Here is a 15,887-nt window from a genome sequence, read left to right as displayed (position 1 = left end):
AAACCTGCGACAATCTAAACTTATGTACTTCGATTTATACGTCTATAAATCAAACTTTATTCATCTATGATATGAAGACGTAGTAGGTGAGAAGCTTAAGTGCTTTTTGTTCTGGGTATGGTTTGTTAGGCTGACAAATTTTCAGCCTTCAAAACCAGAGACAGGTAAGTCTAGCTACTACAGGCTTTTAATCCATAACGGCCCCGACCTAGCATTGCTTCCCGGTCGTAAAATAAACGTTGACGTGCCGTTGCCCTTCGTGCTAATGGTAATCACTTGTGTTAATTAATATTGTACCACTTTTATATTCAGACTGACCCTTCGTCGCTACTTTTACCTTTCTGTGGTATTCATTTGTGACTTAAAATTCATCTAATTGTTAGCCGTAAATTACTTCACTACCTACGCCTACCTACTCTTATATTAAAATGGTTTTTGCTATTTTATTAACCTAATTTAAAAAAAGGTGCTGTTCTGTGCTACCTTCTGATCACTTTGAAGGCGGTGCGAATGATGCATTATTCCAAGCCGTTTAAATCATGAAGTTTTAGGATTTGCAGACAGTTCTTTCTGCGCCGCCTTCAAAGTGATCAGAAAGTAGCACAGACGATTTTATTTTTCGCTTTTTAGTCAGTTGTTTTTTTTTTGTTAAAAATACTTTATATTAACCTAAAGATATACTTTAGTCAAAACCTGTCATTAGGTTTCCGGGTGTTGATTGTGAGATTTCACGCTCGTAAATGAAAATTAGTTTTCGAGACAATCAATACTAATATTACAGCGAAAGAGTTTGTTTGTATGTTTGTTTTAGCGGGCTTATCTCTGAAGCTATTTGTTGGTTTGTAAATAAATTTAATTTTATGGTAGCCACATTCTTGAAAGTACATAGGTTCACTTTACACGGAGAGGAGGAGAATAGGTGATTTTTTTTAGTCAGTTATTTAAAATACGAAGGGTGAGGATTTTCCACGCGGTCTAAATCACGGGCGTCTACTAGCCTAGGTACTATATTCTAAAGAGATAAAATTTGTGCTATTGTAGGGGGGTAATTTCTGCATCTACTAAACGGATTTTGAAAATCCTTTAACTAATAGAAAGACACGTTATTTTTCAATTTCATAGGCTATATTTTATTCCCGTATTCTCTAGGAAACAGGTACAACGCGGGCGTTCGCTAGCGTAAAATATAACTACAACCTTATTTTCGTTCAAACTCTCGTTCTGCTATGTACATTGGCTATTAAATAAGTCCAAACAAACGCTCTTTGATAGCGTGCCAGCAAATACACTAATATTACGATCAAGTACTGAAAATACTCATAGTAATCGATCCGTTAATTTGACACGCATCGAATAAAGGACCTCCTTTTTGAATCCATTACAAAACCTACGTCTATTAAACGTCCACATCGATTGGTCCGACGGGCCGGCGCCGTTGAAAGCGCTGTGACGTCACACGTATCGACCGTCGGCCCACGAGCGCGCATGCGTCCAAGCAGCCGACAGCGCAGACTACCGACTCGGACACCTAAATATCGATATCTATCGTAGACAGAGAAGTAAATAGACAGATAGAAAGCATGAAAACATCAATTCATCATATAAATTAAGTTGAAGTGTCCGTCTGTGGTTTCGAAACATCTGGGTTCTTTCAAGTGGTTAGGTACCTTTTATTACACGATACTTAAACTTTACGAAACTTTCGTCTGTTTGTCTTTTGTCCGAGCTAATTTGGAACGGATGGTCCAATTTCAACGGGACTTTCACTAGAAGATAGACTAGATTATTGAATAACATAATACAGGCTTTTTATCCCGGAAAAATCAATGGTTCGCGCAGAATATGTGTAAACCTGACGTGGACAAAGTCGCGGGCGTTCGCTAGTCGATGAGCGCTTGAAAAATAGCATCACGAAGAGTTTTTACGTATCTATCCCCTTAGTTGCTATAAAATTGTTTTAATCTCTTCAAAGTATTATCCCGACAAATCCTACTTCCTACTAATATTATAAACGCGAAAGTTTGTATGGATGTTTGAATGTATGTTTGGATGTTTGTTACTCTTTAACGCCGATACTACTGAAGTCATTTGGCTAAAATTTTAAATGGAAATGGATTTTACTCTGGATTAACACATAGGCTACTTTTTATCCCGAAATTTTTTTTCCCGAGGGATTTGTGAAAAACTAAATTCGGACGGACGAAGTCGCGGGCGTCCGCTAGTGTACAATAAAATGTATTAAGACAAAAAGTCCTCTTATATATTAAGGCTGCACCGCCGACAGATGGCCGCGCAGAATTGACTTACGTGAACAGAGTTTGCTTTGAATAGCGACAAAGCATCGGAGATACAAAGGGTTGGCATGAGGTTCCTATCATGGGCCTATTGTTGAGCGTCTGCTTTTGTTTTGTAAAGAAAACTGAAATGAGTAGACAAGACAATTATATAATACTAGCGGACGCCCGCGACTTCGTCTGCGTAAAATTCGATGTCAATTTTACTACTACCCCCTAACCTAACCTAACCTACCCTACCCCTACCCTACCCCTACCCTATCACTACCCCAACCCTACCACTGCCCCAACCCTACCCCTACCCTACCCCTACCTTACCTATACCCTACCCCAATCCTACCCGTACCCTCCCCGTACCCTATCCCTTTCCTACCCCTATCCCACCCGTACCCCTATCTCACGCCTATCCTACCCCTACCCTGCCACTTCCCTATCCTACCCGTACCTCTACCCTACCACTACCCTACCTCTACCCCGACCCTACCACTACCCTAAACCCGGCCCTAAACCTACCCTACCCCTACACTACCCCTACGCTTCCCTACCCGTACCCTAACCTACCCTGTAACTTCTCTATCTTACTCCTACCCTTAGCAAAATCGGTCCAGTCCTTCGAGAGTGGTGGTATGACCAAGAGAAATAGAGACTTCTATGCTAATAATATAAAGAGGTAAAGTTCGTGTGGTTGTAGGAGGTAATCTCTGGATCTACTGGACCTATTTGGAAAATTGTTTTACCAATAGAAAGCTACGTTATTTGCGAGTGTCCAAGGCTATGTTTGATCCCCAGATTCACACGGGAACGGGAACTACGTAAATGAAAGCGCCGGGCGTCATATAGTGGAATTTCTGCGTCTTTTAGAAATTTTGTATTATCTCCGAAACTATTTAAGTAATTAACATACTGTAAAGGGCAAATCTTATCTCCATAATATCCTTGTGATTATTAAATAATTTATTTTAATAAGGATTAAAGTTTAGTTGTATAAATAATGACGTAAACCTAAGTATATAAAATTAATAATTTTTAAAACACAAAAGGCCTTTTTTCTTCTATATATCAGCTAATATATAGAAGATAGATATATGGTGTCGCGGACTTTTTTGTAGAACTTTTAAAGATACATAAAGTCTCCATATATTAATTTCAATTTTACACAATAGTTAAGGCAGCGCATGCGAATAAGTCTGTATAAGAGGATTTTCAGTCCGACCTGTATGACAAAAACTGTGATAACTCGGCTAATATATATGATACCAATATAAAATATAGCCTATAGCACTCCCCGATAATGTAGCATTCTACTGGTGAAAGAATTTTTAAAATCGGACCAGTAGTTCCGAAGATTACCCCATTTAAAAAATGTGACAAACTTACAAACTTTACCTCTTTATAATATTAGTATAGATATAGACTACGTATGTATATCTTTTACAAAATTAAGTTAACACAAAACACTATAATTACACTTACTAAGTTTTAATTAATTTATATACACAACAATCGAAATAATACCATAAAACGAAATAATATCTAATTACACGAAATACGTATGACGAAAGTCGAAAGTCGAAACGAAACGAATAAAATAAAATTACAAATTATTTATTTGAATTTAAACCTGATTACCTGAACCTGGTCCTGAACCTAAACAAAGAAAGTACGACCGGACGTATCTAAACTATAAATTAAAACTTAAAGTATGTCTCTAATCTCTAACTCTATTTCTAAATCTAAAAAGCAAATACGTAAATAGACAGAGTCAGACAAACAGTACCTAGCTAACTTTAACTACCTACTAGAGGTGAGTCGTACTCGCTAAAACGCGTACTGAGTGTTACGAGTACGAGTACGCCGAGAGACGCGCTCCAAAGACTAGCTCCACGAGTATTTAGAAGTACGAGCCATTAGGACCTGTAGAATAGATACGTACTCCTAAATACTCAGTGGCCAGTGATTTTACGTCATATTATCTGATACTAAGCCTACATTAATTTCAAACGAGTTTTACGTAGTCATTTGGACTAGTGGTATGTACGCAAGGTACAAAAAAATTGAATCCTGAGTTCGATCCCGGGTAACAGAAAATCATTTTTGTCTTTTTATTTTGTTTTTTTCAATTGGTTTCTTCAACTATTTTTGGTTTTTGTAATCCACAAAAAAAAGAAAAAAAATTGCAAACAAAAATATTTCAGTCATTAATTTCAAAATTTCAATGTAATTTTATTATTTAGTTATTTCTTTTAATATTACCTCATGATACTGTCGGGTTACATTAACTTGTTACTTTAGCGGATAAATAATCATACTAAAACAAATAAACATTATGTTTTTAAAATAAGGATTAAAATCAGGGACTCCAAATATTGGAGTATTAAGAGTATTAAGTGTATACTGCGTTAAAAAATCGGTCTTATGTTTGATAAGGTAAAGACAATTTTTCATCGGCAATGGGACGTCACTCACACATTCTTAAACGAACGCGTCCGGGAACGCGTCTCGGCGATGTTTTGTCTGTTGGAGTATGAAGTATTTATTGCGTTGAAAAACCGGTCTTAAGTCTAGACAACAAAGTCTATTTTCTTTCGGCATTGATAGAAGTCTCTCACTCACACATTACTAATCGAACGCGTCTCTGAACACGTCCCGTATTGGTTGGACCGTTAGAGTATTTGCGAGTATTGGACTCGCACTCTGTTGACGTCTTGCGCTCCTCGGTACTCGGTACTTCTAAATACGCTTAATACGTGTATAAGTCCCTGCTCCGTACTCGTACGCCATACGTCTTCCAACAAACCTAGTGTTAAGACCTGCTCCAGTATATACGCCTCACCTCTACTACCTACGTGGTACGTGCCTAGAAGTAGAACATAATCATTAACAATTAACATCGACTTGCCAAAATCTAAGTAAATTTTTCACCACCAACACCAATGTATGAACAATCAATTTCGATCATAATGTAGTCGGCATAAATCTCCCTAGCGCCGTACAAAAATATGGTGTTTTTGCTCAACGCCATCTATTGGTAAATGGATAAAACGCCTACATAGAGTTTAGTAACCAAAAATGCTGATCCCTATAAAATACGTACAAACCTATAGAGGAAGGTTCAACTTAATTTGGCGGTTGGCGCCTAAACATAAGCGGCATTCCGCCTTTTAGAAATTTTGTATTATCTCCGAAACTATTTAACTAATTAACATACTATAAAGGGCAAATCTTATCTCCATAACATCCTTGTGATTATTAAATAATTTATTTTGATAAGGATTTAAGTTAAGTAGCATAAATAATGACGCAAACCTAAGTATATAAAATTAATAATTTTTAAAACACAAAAGGTACTATATCTGCTAATGTATAGAAGATAGGTATATGGTGTCGCGGACTTTTTTGTAGAACTTTTAAAGATACATAAATCCTCCATACATTAATTTCAATTTTACACAATGGTTAAGGCAGCGCATGCGAATAAGTCTGCCTAAGAGGATTTTCGGTCCGACCTGTATGACAAAAACTGTGATAACTCGGCTAATATATATGATACCAATATAAAATATAGCCTATAGCACTCCCCGATAATGTAGCATTCTACTGGTGAAAGAATTTTTAAAATCGGACCAGTAGTTCCGAAGATTACCCCATTTAAAAAATGTGACAAACTTACAAACTTACAAACTTTACCTCTTTATAATATTAGTATAGATGAGTAATAACAAAGAAACTAATTAAAATAAATAATTCAAGTGAAATTCAAGTTTGATGTAAATAGAAAACGAAAAAATCATCCTCACTTTACCTGAAGGGTGGACATTATGCAAGATTTTATTTTACTATTTTGTCGGCTTCCCCATTGTACTTATGCTACTCGTACTCCCTGAGCTAAGCTGTGGATAGACGAACATGGCAAAATTATAAGGGTGCCTTGTAACCTTGTAACTACAGAACCCTGAAAAGGGCCGAAGTAAATACGATGAATGAGAAAACTAGCTGAAGTTTAAAAGCTAGTCAATTCTAGAGAAAGGTAACTCGGAGATAGCACTGTCAGGAGCTAAAAGGAGGCTTTTGCTGTAAAGAATATTGAGATTAGAATTTGATGTAATATTATTTCATGTTTATCCTAAAAAAGAAATAAGAAAAACTGTAATCTCAATTAATAAAGAAATATTTATTTTATTATTAAAAAAAACAGAATAACTAAGAGAAGAGACACACAGCTTCCTTTCTGTTAAAATAAATAGGCAATATAGATTAAGATCAAAGGTTACAGGAACTAATAAAAAGTCATTCCATAATGGGATTCCAGATCTGGGGTCTAACCTCAATAAAGGTAGCGGGAATACGGGCGTACTTCCATTCCAACGCCAGAACCAATGTCTTTGATTCGACCTCCGATACTATACCGATTGTATACTCTGAAGGTTAATTCGAATCGTTCACGGAAACTAATGGGATATGATAGGAATCTTGTCCTTTCAATGTAAATTGTATGTAAGCGATCCGATTACTTTAGGCTTAGTACGATTTTTTAACTTTTCACTAGGGTAAAAACTTTACGTTACTAACAACTGTTCACATTATGATGACCTATGGGTATATTTATTTATTTATATTGTATTACACAAAAAATACCATTACAAAGGAATTAATACAAAATATACTGTATAGTATACATGATTATTTGATTGTGCAAAGGCAGACTGCCTTTGCTTTTAGCAAATTCTGCCACACAACCTCATTTATTTATTTATTTATTATTTATTATAGCCTGGTTATTTATTTATTACTATTATTATATATGCATATATATACATATATATATATTTTTTTTTAATTTATAACCCATCCCATTTCCGGGCAAAGGCCTCCCCCAAACTCCTCCACACAACCTCATAGACTACAGTATAGTTTATACTATACTATAGTCTATAAGGGTACAGCCAAAGTAGGTACCAGAAATAGAAATAGTTCTACACCTTACCAGCCGATAGACGTCCACTGCTGGACATATACACTGGCCTCTTGCATGGACCTCAAAGCACAACGGTCTCGAGCCGCCAGCATACTATCGAGAGATATATGTCCTCTGTACTTTTCCGTCAAAATTCTACACCAAACAATCTATTTAAAAGTATTTTTTTAAAAGGATACACATACTAAGCTTAAAGTTATATAAAAGCTTATAATGATTTTTTTATATGATAGACTCCTAATATAGCGTAATGAAAAGCAGTATTGAGGTTCGAATTTGTCGTGCTAGCCTTAAAGTTGCCTAGTGCCTCTTGCTTTAAAAGTGTTTCAATTAGGTAGCGTAAATCACATATTTATGCCCACATGAAGACCATAAGATACCTATAAGAAATTGCAAATCGACGACAAACACATGAGAATAAATAAAACCTTAACACCATATTTCCGATACAAATATCCGATCAAATAATATGGAAATGTTGTAAAGACGGAAAGTTAGAGTAGGCAAGTACCTAAGTACCAGCGGCGAAGAGTCCATACAGGCCAATTCCCGCCAGGTTACCAGAGTTTGTATCGCTATGAATTTTATTTGGGACGGCTTACCTTCGTCAAAATTTCACCCTTCGCCACTGCTAAGTACGTGAATCGAATAGGTCGCGAGGGAGATCTATGTTGCCGCAATTTATAGATGTTTTCTGGCAATTTGTGACTCTTAAGTTCGTCCCTCGGTTAGTTTACGTTTGCAATTCGATGAAAGGCAAGACGGAGATGGATATATGAGAGGTCAGTGGGAGCAAATCACCGGGAGATATTTCTTACTCTTTCTTTTAGCTCGCCACTATATTACGTAAGGTAAGCTTGACTTTCAGGTTCTTCAGGCTTATTCATCTTTGACGTATGCTAGTTGACATACCTATACGAAATTGAGATTCTATGTAAAAAAGTCATCCGGTGCTTACTGGTAGAAATCACACTGTAGGTACCTAAATGATATTTTGTCAATAGATTTGATGTTTATTTTAATAAGTTGATAATAAAGAACAAAACAGTGAGTAGACCAGCAGATCTTGTCTAGATGATGACAATTCGTTTTTAAAATGCATGATTGTATTCAGTAAGACTCCAAGCATAGCTCGCTCCATCGCCCGCTGAGTGACTTTGAGCCTTCTAATAAGTTGTTGAAGGAAATCGTCACCACGATTAAGAAGGTCTCGGACACTATAGTAAACCCTTAATTTTCACCAAAGTACACGTCTCTTTGATTTTAAAATACTACCTCAGATAAGGTGTTATCGAAGCGAACACGCAATGCCCGAAATTGCGTCCCCCGCCAAGGTCGAGCCATCCAATGTTTCATGTTTTAGTACACGACCCATTTATGTGCTATAGTAATGGGGAAACATAATCCACCGACTTTTGTGACGTCACATAATTTTTAACGAACTGTGTATAGTCGTTTCTATACCAGGTAGACAGTTTGACTTGGCAGTGGTAGTTTTAGGCGACCTCTTTGGCGCAGTTAGTGATGCCGTGGTTCTCAACAGAGATATCCTGGGTTCGATTCCTAGCTCGGACCAGTCAAGGATTTTTCTGGTGGCAGGCGTCGGCTGTGGCTAGTTTGTACCCTGCCGGCTATGCGATTAAGCGTTCAAGATGTTGCAGAGATACCATCGGAGGTACAGGTAGAATATACTTGTGCCACTTCCAAGGTTCATTTACACGAGCGGCAACTCTACCGACGATCACAGTCGACTGCAGTCGGCGACGTCTTGGCAGCAGGCGACGGCGTCGCTGACTGCAGTCGACTCTCAGCGGCGGACGTCCACTGCAGTCGACTCTTGTTGGCTGCCGCTGAGACGTCGCTGACCGCAGGTCAGGTGTAATAAAGAATATTACATACAACATACATACTTGAATATATACGTACACATACATACATGATATGCACGAAAAACATAACCCTTATTGCAGTCGGGTAAAAATAGTACCTAAGTTACAGTACTAACGCATTTGTGTGTGTATAATAAAAGAACGTCAAGAATTATGAATTAGAATTAGAATAGAACGTCCATTATGAATTTCAATATATAGTATATTGAAATTCATAATGGACGAATAAATAGCTCAGTGACAATATTTATTCAATCAAAAAAGCGATCCCGTGTGGGATGGAATATTAACGATATATTTGAATAGAGATACCCCAACGAAATAACATCACGCAAAATTCAGATGATACAGTTATATAACTGATCGTTCTGTTAATCCTATTATCCCGGCATTTCATACCGTATTCCCTGATCCTATTCATGTTTAATGCCGATACAGCCGTTACACGTGCAAAGGGATGATCCTTATCTATAGAATAGGTATCAAAATGATAAAATATGCGATAAATTGAAATCTCGAATGAATCATAAAGCTTAAAAACAATGTTGGTGTGAAAACGTCAACACAAAGTCAATAAACGGTTGGTAATTGTGGGGAATTAAGTAGAAGTTAATAAACATCATTAACAATCCGTATTTGGCTTACTGTTGAGCACGAGCCTCCTCTCAAAATAAGAGAAGTTAAGCTAATAGTCCAAAACGCTTTTTTTTATTCTTTACAAGCTAGCCTTTGACTACAATCTCACCTGATGGTAAGTTATGATGCAATCTAAGAGACCCAATAAGGATTCGTAGACTTTACACACGCAGTGAGTTAAGATTATTGTCAGATTTCCTTATGATGTTCCCTTCACGCACTTCAGAAATTTAAAAGTTGGAGGTGTCCCGGCCGGAATCGAACCTACGCCCTCCGAATCGAAGGCAGAGGAGGATATAGGAGTATGAATGTCTGAATATACCGAGATTGGATATGTACATATCCACTGACCTATTACGGCGAGTAGAACTTATTGAATTAGAATTATTTAAAAAAAATCTTCATGGTATAGAAGTAGGCTTGCGCTTGACTACAATTAAGCCTGAAGGAAAGCATTAATGCGGTCTAAGTTGAAGCGCGCTTACCTAGACAAACAAACTAACAATATAACACTAGTTAGGTTATATAACTATTCTAAGTAGTTCTAGGTGCATTATTCAATGTGGCGATGGCTTTGTTTACGTTCTGGTAGAGATTTTAGCAACGTAAAGTAAATAAAATAGTACAGCAATATACTTGTTGTTGGCTAACGGAGGTAATTTCCCGTGTTCATACTTCAGAATTGCGTGCTTTCGTCAAGGGGTTGGATAGGTAGTTGTTTAACATCGATTTCCGAGCTTCGACCCGCCGGCGCCTACAAATGAAACTTGCAAATGAACTTTTTGTATTTGGCTATGAAAACAATTTGCCACGAGGGTATGTGTTGATCCTAGTATTTGCCTACGGGCCTAATTTTATCGTAATTATTATTATTTAAATACGTTTCCGAGCCGTGATAGCCCAGTGGATATGACCTCTGCCTCCGATTCCGGAGGGTGTGGGTTCGAATCCGGTCTGGATGCACCTCCAACTTTTCAGTTGTGTGCATTTTAAGAAATTAAATATCACGTGTCTCAATCGGTGAAGGAAAACATCGTGAGGAAACCTGCATACCAGAGAATTACCTTAATTCTCTGCGTGTGTGAAGTCTGCCAATCCGCATTGGGCCAGCGTGGTGGACTATTGGCCTAACCCCTCTCATTCTGAGAGGAGACTCGAGCTCAGCAGTGAGCCGAATATGGGTTGATGACGAAATACGTTTCCATTCACATTCAACAGGGACAAGGAAACTAATGTGTTTTACAACAATTATAGATTTAGTTTTCACCTACGAGTATACCTTAACTAAGAAAATTTTGAGCTATTAGATTAGATTAGACCACAAAAGTCTTGACAAAATACCCTATAAAGAATAACTTATGGACACAGAACACATTGCTTTTAGTCTCAACTTAAATAACTGTTAGAAATTCTTTCTTTTTTGTACATATACTTAGTCCTTAAATAAAGTTTACTATTTTAAATATTACATAGAAGCAGGCGTTACTTTGCGGAAGTTCATCGTGAATATATAATAATTTATTTATTTTGCTATTATCCGCGAAAAGCCGACGAACCCATGCGACAACGTCACACAGGTTCGACAAAATACCCTCTACGTGCGTTTTACCCCGAAACCGGAGCATCCTCAGGAGATGTTGACTCTACACCGTGCAATTGTCAAGTCAAAGTTTGACTTTCGCGGATGATAGGAAAATATATAAATTATTACATAGTTTAGTCTTTGTATAGTCCCTACTCCCTACAAAAGCGTCGTTATTAAATAGCCTACAAAAAACGACCAACATTGGATACGGTCCTGGTCTACATAAATTCAATGTAGCTACGAGTACATAACAATAAACCAGAAATGGTATACGAGTAATATAAAAGCCATTAGACGAAATGAAAAATCACTGTGAATGTTTCCACTCTTCCTATCCGATATCGTGATATCTGAATTCGGATAAGTCAATCCTCGGAGTATCATCATCATCATTATCAACCCATGTTCGGCTCACTCCTGAGCTCGAGTCTCCCCTTAGACTGAGAGGGGTTAGGCCAATAGTCCACCACGCTGGCCCAATGCTGATTGGCAGACTTCACACACGCAGAGAATTTGGTATGCAGGTTTTCTCACGATGTTTCGCCTTCACCGTTTGAGACACGTGATATTTAATTTCTTAAAATGCACACAACTGAAAAGTTGAAGGTGCATGCCCGGACCGGATACAAACCTACCCGGAATTTTCGGAATCGGGGGTAGAGGTCATATCCACTGGGCTATCACGGCTTCTTATGTTACGGAGTATGCACAAAACCAACTACCTATAAAAAAATCCAAGATAAGATTTTTTTTTAACCCTTAACCTACGTCTGCGGTCTTAAAGACTGCAACATTTTTTTTTTTCGAAAATTTTGCGAAGCCCGTCCATGTACGATAGAGGTTTCCTAGTTTTACCTACTAGAATGGAACTACGTACATAAATATGTGTGGGTGTGTTCCGACGTTCGATTTCAATATGGTGGATATATATCGAAGTGAAACATTTCACTGGAAATCCGTTGCGTTCCCGGAAAATGAAAACATTATGTAGGACACTGCTTCGAGTGAATCGATATGAAACAAAATAAAACACGCAATCACTTTTAGGAGCTGATGAAAGTCACATATTAACCTAATAAAAAGATTTTTTTTGCTAGTGTAAGACACACAAGAGGAGAAAGTTATAAAAAAGATATGTTCTCAGTATCGTGATGTTTGGAAGTCCCTACAAAAGGCATATATCCTGCAGTTGACGTCCATCGGCTGATATGATGCAAAAGGTGTGGTCGGAGGTGTGGGCGGATCGAACGCCACAAGAATGATGCCTTATATCACCAGTTCCGCCTGATGGCTACCCCTCTCAAACTCCCCACTCTTTACAGAAACAAGTCGCGCCACCTGACGTCATATCCGTCTCAGACTCTCAGACTACCAGACTACTATTTCTTACACCTGTAAATAAACTACTAGACCTATAGGTCTATATGTTCTACAGATCTATATGAGATATCTAAAGATATCATATTTCTACAATTGTATTCTTTTCACAGAAGATAAATAAAGAGAAAACACTCTTAACCACAGCTAGATGATTAGCGTAGGCGTCTAATTCAAACGCGTGGGAAGTAATGGCTTCGAGCAATAATTACTGGAGAATATACTTACTCGTATATTGTATGCGAATGTACCTAATTAACCTTCAAACACCATTTAGAGAAGCTATTTATTAAACTTGTTCGTTTAATCCAGTGATTCCCAAAGTGGTCTATATCGACCCCTAGGGGTCTATGACAACCTGCAGAGGGTCTACGTCAGCGAAAAAAAAATTTAGGGGTCCATGAAATGAAAATGGGGGTCCACGATAGTGGATCTTAACACATACACTGATAGTACCTATTTACTTACATCATACTATATTATATCTTTATCATTATAGCATCAGGTTGATCCTTCTCACTAAAAATATTGACTTATTGCTTATGTTATTTTATTTATAGTTTATTTTATGTTTATTTAATGTTACGTAGGTATATTTTACATAACAGATACAAAATTGTTTTTGAGTAGTTTTAATTTAAATTCAACTAATACATGTATAAATTAACATGTGTTTTTATTTTAAGTTATTAACACTAAACTTCACTACAGTTAGAAATTTACAGGAAATCAATATCAGGTAAGTAGGGGGTCTACCCAACACGGAAAAACATGGCAAGGGGTCTACGACACAAAAAAGTTTGGTGAACTCTGGTTTAACCGATAAAGATAGACTTGATAAAAGTTTTTATAGGTTTTCAAAGGAAACTTTTAAGTTGTGCTTTATCACTAACACAACCTTTCTGGAACTGAATCCCAAATAAGGCAATAAAAAGTGATTCAGTCTTTTTTTTTTTGTGGTATTGTAGAGGGTAATCTCTAATGATATACTAAACCGATTTTGAAAATTCTTTTACCACCAGAAAGCCACGTTTTTCCTCGTATTCTCACGATAACTGGAACTACGAGGATACCGAGGGCGTCGCCTAGTTTTCAATAAAAAAAAACAAATATCATCACCATTAGCCCGCCTATCTGCTTAAAATCTCTGTATCACCAATCACAGGGAATCTTAAAGATGGCATATTATAAGAATACGGTGACAGTATAATCAATAAAAACTCTGTGACTCAAACTCAATACAAGCTAGACATATTCCAATAAAACTTTATACGCAAGCCAATCATATACCACCCACGCGCTTTCATCCCAGACGCCGTTCATGAAATTCAGTAACCAATAAAATATATTTACGCTAGGGCTACGAAAATATCGCTATGATAGCGACTTCTTTAGCTACGAATGTCATTTCGTTGTTCGTTAGCAACCCATATTCGACTGAGCACGAGTCTCCTCTCAGATTGAGAGGGGTTAGGTTAGTCCGCCACGCTGGCTCAATACGGATTGGCAGACTTCACACACACAGAGAATTAAGAAAATTCTCATGTATGCAGGTTTCCTCATGATGTTTTCCTGCACCGTTTGAGACACGTGATATTTAATTTCTTAAAATGCACATAACTAAAAAGTTGGAGGTGCATGTCCCTGACTGGATTCGAACCCACACCCTCCGAAATCGGAGGCAGAGGTAATTTCCACAGGGCTATCACGGCTCTCTCATTGTCATTCTCTCGAATTCAATCTCGAATGTCATTTATTGCGACATAACATAGTAGTAGAGTATATTCCATCCAGGCCACGATTTTTGGATGCCGACATGCAACTTGACCCTGCTAGCTGCATCCATGGTCGTGGGTTGGGTTTCACCCGCGTACCGCACCATTCCCGTGGGGATACGGGGATGAATTATACTCTACTATGTTTCTCGATGACGATGTAGCTGTTCATTTTTTAAAAACGGTCAAAACAAATAAATAAAATATCAAATCTTACCTCTTGCTCAAGATTGTTAGCATTAAATAGCAGGCTTTAAAAACGCTCTACGCTGACGCTTAAAGCACACTTTGTCTTTCAGCATTGTAACTCGTAGCCACCAGATTGGATTCTGTGACCTAATAGAGCAATTTATTATTACCAAAAAATAAGTTTTACTATCAATAAAACTCCTATATACGACAGAGTTATAAAATAATTTTTATTGCTAGTAAAACTTATGTCATTCACAAGTTAGGGCCAGCGCATATCTACAGAGGCTTAGTAGATTTGTTATAGTTATTCTACTTTGGGAAGAAGGTTTAACTCTGGAAGTAGTTTTGGAAAACGACTGCACAGTTGTGTTTCTTTGTAAACTAAAAGAACGTCAGCACAGAAGTTAAATTTTCGAGATACAGAGGGAAACGTGTGTCATCAGAACCCATTTACCTACCAAAAATTACCACTTACAGACAGATTAATGACTCAACGATCTTCTTTATTACGCAATGTTACACGTTTTTATGCAAAATTAAGAGATGTCTCTACCTTATCAGCCGATAGACGTCCACTGCTGGACATAGGCCTCTTGCATGGACCTGCATGCAAGAGGCCTATGTCTCTAAGTATAAGTTTTTTTTTGAAGATAACACAAATCCAATCCTTAGCTGTCCAAAACAATGAAAGCCGCTAATTAAATAAGATTATTTTACGAACCTGACACGGTCCAGTGGCTACTTAGATTTGGCACTGTCTGCCCTTGAGCTAATCTCTAAAATAAACAACTCAGACATAGAGCAGTAGAGGTTGCTTCAAGTTTATTCTAATAGAAAGTGACGTAACTGTGAGTGGCGTTATTAGATGGTGGCCTCCTCCCATAAAATAATAGTGAAGTTACACAATCGCGCTAATTCCTTTGTGAATAAACTATAATTAGCTTAGCGAGTTTCATTTGACAAGTGTAAAGGTATATTAGTTTCTACGGATACTATTGCGATAACATTTAATAATAATTTAATGCTATCGCAATAGATATTTTTTGAAATAGAATTAATAAAATCAACGCGTTTTTTTTAATGTTTGTTACCTGCGTCATTTATTAACCAATTTTGAAAATTCTTTTTTTATTTGAAAGAGTATACTTCCAGATAGATCCCATT

At 37.3% G+C, this 15,887-nt stretch overlaps 1 protein-coding gene across 12 annotated transcripts in view; it reads right to left on the bottom strand.

Moving 5' to 3' along the window:
- LOC112045572 (kinesin-like protein unc-104) overlaps positions 1-15,887 on the bottom strand; it is a 155,665-nt gene that overhangs the window by 124,939 nt on the left and 14,839 nt on the right. The gene's annotated exons all lie outside the window — the stretch shown is intronic.

This window comes from Bicyclus anynana, chromosome 19 (genome assembly GCF_947172395.1).
Source record: "Bicyclus anynana chromosome 19, ilBicAnyn1.1, whole genome shotgun sequence".
Lineage (NCBI taxonomy): Eukaryota > Metazoa > Arthropoda > Insecta > Lepidoptera > Nymphalidae > Bicyclus > Bicyclus anynana.
This window is presented reverse-complemented; position numbering and strand designations above follow the sequence as displayed.